The sequence below is a fragment of the Pinus tabuliformis genome, chromosome 6, assembly GCF_031772625.1.
Source record: "Pinus tabuliformis cultivar Carrire ecotype Pingquan chromosome 6, CPIR1, whole genome shotgun sequence".
NCBI lineage: Eukaryota > Viridiplantae > Streptophyta > Pinopsida > Pinales > Pinaceae > Pinus > Pinus tabuliformis.
The window spans coordinates 590,333,817-590,340,434 of NC_142292.1; positions in this window are offsets into that span (position 1 = coordinate 590,333,817).

Genomic DNA, 6,618 nt, shown 5'->3' on the forward strand with positions numbered 1-6,618 from the left:
GAGTGTTGAAAATGGCAACAAAAAATGTTAAAAATAACATCTAGAAATTCTAATTTAATTTATCCTTGAATTAAGTTGTAATTCTATTCTCATAACAACTTGTAATATGTAATTAAGTTAAATTGACTTAATTAACTTAGGAAATTTGAGTTGGACGTCTATCTAGATTCATGTAGTGTGATCCCTAAATGTTAGGGGCCCAGGTTGAGTTCTTTGGAGTTGTAATTAGATAACTCAGCCTAACTAAGTTATAGTCAGTTAGACTAGTTCTAACTATTTGATGAACTAGGAGAGGTCTAGTAGTGGAGTAGTGCACCAGTGCATCACCACTACCACGCTAGTTAACTGGAGATTCAATCATAAAAAACTCATGCATGTCAATTCAGAGGAAGGCCCAGTTGAGATTAGAGTTCAGGGATAGTGTACTATCAGTTGTATAATTTTTTGAATTTTATAAATAGTGCATGCAATCATTTCAGGAATTGCGACAGGAAGAAGGTGCTTAGGAAGCAAAAAAATTGGCTAAGTGTTGGCTTCAGATGGCTTCTGAGGTAGAGAGTCAGATTGTACTAGTGCAGGAATTGTTCAGGATGAAAAAGCATTATATTTTCTTCTCAGATATTTTTGTTAATCTAATATAGATAGTAGGGGTTTTGAGTAGTTTCCTCCCCAGGAGAAATAATGTGTTATGTGCCATTGATATTCTTCATTTTCTTCTTATTGTTTTCATAGATCAATTTTGGTTTCCACTGAAGAGTAGTGTAAATGATTGTCTTGTGTTTTAGCAAATCACATAAGATGTTGAATCTACAGTGAAAATATACATGGTATTGGAGCTGAAGACATTATAGAAGAGGATATTTTGAGTTTGGGGTGCAGGTGAAATCCAATTTGCAGTTCATACTTCAAAATTAGCAATATGGATTTCTATAGTTTGAGACTTGAGTATGCCTTGCATGGAAGCTTGAATGACATAACCTAGAAGGACGGGATGGAAATAGTGTTGGAAGAAAATGGCCTCAAGGAATTCATATATCATGACATTACTAAGCCTCTAACATTGGATGCTAAAGATCTGGATGAATGGAGAAAGTGTGTGGAAAAAGCGAGAAGGATTATCCTAGAAGGAGTTCGAAATCACATTGTCTCGAGTCTCCATGGTAAGGATACTCCATACTCAATTTGGAAAGAATTAATGAACCTATTTCAGAATAGTAGCGGCCATAGGAAGTTGGCACTAAAGGACAAACTTAGAAAGATCAAGATGGATAAGGGCAACTCAATTCCAAATTACTTTACTAAGTTCACCCATTGTTGGGATGAGCTTCGAAGTGTCAGGATTACGGTTGCCAAAGATGACATGGTGAGCCTAGCTCTTCTAGGACTTCCCAAGAGCTGGCATAGTTACCAAGAATCTATTAATGGGAAGGAGAAGCTGTCAGATTGGGAACGATTGTGGTCAGATTTGGTACAAGAAGAGATTCAAAGGAACACTAGAGATGGGACCTCTTCCAAACAAGTGGAAGAGGACTTTGGATTAGTGAGAAAAGAAAATAAATCCAAGGGAAAGAAGTCCCATGGTGAGGTGGGCGACAAGAATAAATACTTGTCGAAATTCAAGTGTTTTCACTGTCACGAATGGGTACCATGCGATGAATTTCCAACAGAAGAAAGAAAGAAAGAAGGAGCCCGCAGTAGTTGCAGCAGGTGAAGCTCTAGATTCACAATTCGAACTTGATTTCACTCTCATTGCATGCATGTCCAACACTGTAATGGGAAGTGTGTGGTATCTTGAAAGTGGTGCCTCATTCCAAATGATGGGGAATAAAGATCTCTTCAGTGACTTTGAAGAGAAAGGCCTCAAGCAGAACATAGAGTTTGGAGATGACGAGAGGTATAGTGCTATTGGTATAAATACATTTACCTTTCAAAGGGAGTCTGGCTCCTCTCTCAGAATCACAGATGTAATGTATGTTCTAGGACTAAAGAATAATATTGTTTTAATTGCGGTATTGGAAGACCGTGGCTATGATGTGATTTTTAGTAAGGAAAAGGTTTTCCCTAGAAACATCACCATGAGACATGTGAAATAGATCGGTGTACAAGTGAAGAACCTGTATGCTCTCAAGGTCGAAGATGCATGCAAATACTTGAGGAGAAAGGCAAAGGTTAGAGACTTGGTGGTCGAGAGGGAGAATGAATTACCTGTCAACATGCAGCCCGAGAAGCAGCCTCATAAGTAGTCTCAAAAAGTTGTGGAGCATCCATAATTAGAGAAGGAGAGAGAAGACCGAGTGGAGAGATCCACTCAAGCAGAGAAGAAACGACTTTAGAAATTTTTGGAGTAGCCACAATTGGAGAAGCAAAGAGTAGACCGAGTGGAGACATCCACTCAAGTAGAGACCTCCAGGAGGGGAAAATTTAGAGCCAAGTGGGCAAAGGGAGAACATGCAACCATACCTCCAGGTGAGAGGTGGGGTGATGTGAAGTATTAGTCCCAAGAGTGTAGAAATTTGGGTAGGATCCATTGAGATGTTTTGTCTCATGGATCGTTACCTTGCTATGGGAGACCATAATACATAGTAAAAGGATGGATCAGTGGCGGTTGATGCAGTTAGATATCAGAGTGAAAGAGGTAGAGGCTAGTAGTAATCAGATATTGGAAAGTGCACAGAAGCGTTGACAATAGTGCATATGGAATAGAGGCAAAGTCAACAGAAGCACAAAGTTTTTAGTCGATAAAGGTAGAGCTAGTAGCAGTCAGAGACTTTGGTGATAGATGCATCATACTAATTTAGGTTGGATGTTATTTTTTTTTAGTTTTAGAAGTTGCAGTAGCAACAACAATAGAGAGAAGTGTTGCATGCAGAACATTCCAAAGGTACCGGATCGGGATAGAGTTGAATTTATTTCTTGTTGAGAGGGAGTGTTGAAGATGGAAACAAGAAATGTTAAAAATAACATCTGGAAATTCTAATTTAATTTATCCTTGAATTAAATTGTAATTTTATTCTCATAACAACTTGTAATATTTAATTAAGTTAAATTGACTTAATTAACTTAAGAAATTTGAGTTGGAAGTCTATTTAGATCCATGTAGAGTGATCCCTAAATTTTAGGGGCCAAGGTGGGGTATTTGGAGTTGTAATTAGATAACTCAGTCTAATGGAGTTATAGTTAGTTAAACTAGTTCTAACTATTGGAGGAACTAGTAGAGGTCTAGTAGTGGAGTAATGTGCCAGTGCATCACTAGTACCACACGAGTTAACTGGATATTCACTCATAAATAAATCATGCATGTGAGTTCATAGGAAGGCCTAGTTTAGATTAGAGTTAAGGGACAATGTACTATCACTTGTATAATTTTATGAATTTTAAAGATGGTGCATGCAATCAGTTAAGGACCTATGTTTGGATTGCACAGTTAGGAAGAGCAAACTTCCCATTAAATATGAGTTGATTCCTCTAATAATTATGCAAGGAATTAGGGACTTAGTAGGCAATAGAATTGGCAAGTGTTAACTTGTGTTGGCTTGTGAGGGAGAGAGTTAGATTGTACTAGTGCAGGAATTGTTCAGGACGAAGAAAATTGTATTTTCTTCTCAGATATTTTGGTTAATGCAATATAGATAGTAGCGATTTTGAGCAGTTGCTTTCCATGGAGAAATATTGTGTTATGTTCCATTGATATTCGTCATTTTCTGCTTATTGTTTTCATCAATCAATTTTGGCTTTTACTGAAGAGTAGGGTAGATTATTTTCTTGTGTTTTAGCAAATCACATAAGATGTTGAATCTACAATAAAAATCTATAGTAATGGACTTCCATCGAGACTAAACAATGCCCATTTATTGTTTCTATTCATCAATCCTCCTTCTTGTCTTGTAACTCTCGGTATTGATTTCTCTTCGTATCAATGTTTCCACTTGTTACTCTAATCCTTCATCCAGAGTGCCACTGTAATTATTTACTGAAAATAGATCATTAATCACTCTGTTGATCAATGATCTCAGCTTCCCAACTGAGCTTGGGAAGATTCAAAAGATTCTTGTGTTCTGATTTCTCCAAGGTGTTATCAGTCCTAAGCTATTACAATTTTACTTCAATATTTGTTTTAGCCTCTGTCTCTGTGTTCCTCTCTATAGATTTAATTTGGCTTCCTCTTGAGTATTAATCGACTTCCTCCTTGGTTATGTATGTGCCTTGCAATCAGTCTTTGTCACTGTCAAGGTGTAACCCCTCCTGATCTTTAATACCTATGACATCAATAATTGGACACATATATGTACATACTAGACTTATGAATAATAACAAAGGTTCGAAATTTTGGATCCTTATACTCAAAAGTGATTATCCAACATTATATGCAAACAATCAGAAAAGGCCTTTGGCCTGGAATACATCATTCAATCCTTTTGGCCTTATGGTCGCTCTCAGCCCTCAAGCACTCTCTCCTATCTTCCTATTATCACTCCTTCCTTTTTCCTCACAAAATATATACAAATGAAGGGATTCTGAACTAGAATGATTTCAGATTCATAATTTCTTCACCAAATACTATCTCTACATCTCCATATCCACAAAATGCTCTGAGGAATCTAGCTAACTCGAATAGCTCTCTAACTCTACCAAATACTCTCAAGATATCTCATTTAGAGAAGATCTAATTACATCAATCCTCACTTTAAAAAATTATATACAATTATTCTAAGAAACTTAGGAAAATACATTAAATTAAAAAAATTTACACGTAGGGAATCAACACCCTTGGTAAATGAAAAAACCCTAGTCTAGTCAAAATACAATTTGACTAGGAAGTGGAATGATCTTGCATCACAACTATATATTGTCCCAACTCCCCAGTCAAAGAAAAATCATGCAAAACCTTCATAGAGCATCTAAAGGTATGTGATGAATTGACTGGATTATTGGTCGGGACATTAATTTACTTAGAAATATTCATGCGAAAACAAAGTTCTTGCGTAGACTTGACAAAGAGACCCTTCTATTTGATGAATTTATAACCAAAGAAAAACTAGTGGATATAGACACAAATAATGGTCTATTCACATGGAACAACATGATAAGATGCCCATCCCAAATTTCCTCAAGATGGGTTAGGTTCCTAATTATTGAATATTTAGTGCTCTCATGTATATCCTTTGACACAAATATTCATTCCAACCATGGCTTAGGACATTGGTCGCTAGCTCTCCCTTTTAACTAGGTGTGTTCCTCTAAGAAAAATATTTCCAATTTGTAGTTTGGCTAAGGAATTCAAAATTCATCACTAATAATGTGAAATGGTGGAAAGATGGATACTCAAGATCTTCAAATGAAAGTGTAACAAAAATATGGATACTCAGGATCTTCTTATTGACCTTGTTTTTTATAAAGCTTAGAAAATAAGATTGGATTCCTTGACTTGATGATTAAGTAATATGATAAGGAAGTGATGTACAGTGATTATTATCCTTGAAGTATGATGATAGTCTTATCAGCTACCCTAATTATATGACACTAACCTTGATGAAAGTTTGATGTCATGTTCATATGTGATGATGAAGTAGTTGTTCCTAATATATTATGAATATGATGCATATAGTTTGATTTCATGATCTAACAGTTCTGGTGATGCATGATAGTATTATGATAGACTGGTTGATGTCTTGAATAATGACAACTAAAGTGGCTTCCCATTCATAGGGAGAAACTCTCCATGAAATCTCAACACTTATTATTATTTGCTAAAAATGAATAGAAGACACTTGAATTTTGAAGTAAGAATTATGGTCATTAATAAACATTTGAAGTTGTTGAAGAGGTTGTGGCCATTTATGATATGTGAAGAGAAGGCTTATTCTAGTCTAAGCCCCAACCATTGGGAGAAAGGCTTAAGGGTGCAGTTATGAGCCTCCCAACCACACAAAATAAGGCCTATGGGTGCGGTTTAACCTGTAGGACACAAAAATTAAAATATTTTACTCGAGAATAGGAGCGCACTAGGAGTATGAAAAACTTACAGATATGGATTAGATGATGGAGATTTCTATGAGTATAAATCATTCTATGGTTTCAAGCAAGAAACCTGATCCTAGCATGTTCGCATTGACAAGTAACCTAGTGAAGCCTAGAAGAAGTTATGATATGAGCCTATAAGTTGGTTGAAGGTATGCCTTTGATTTTGATTTCACATGTTGATGATCTATTCTTGATAGGTAGTGAGCCTTTGATGATTAAGCATAGGAGGGAGCTGGCCTCTGAGTTCGAGATGAAATATTGTGAGATATACTACCATATATATGAGTCTCAATGGATACACTAATGTTTATAGGAAATAATTGTTGATGAAAAGGGCACATCAGGGTGCTACTTTATCTTGGGATCTGCCATGACATTTTCATGAGCAGGAAAAATAAGTATGTAGCTTTAAGCACGGTCTAGGTTGAGTACATGGTTACTAGCATGACTAGTTGTGGGGAAGTTTGGTTAAGGAAGCTCTTTGGAGAGATATTTGAGAAGGATATGGATGTGACAGTGATACAGTGCAACAGTAAAGAGAGGGATTCGACTGGAAGAGAATCCAATATGTAGTTGGGACTAAGATATCTTTAGTGA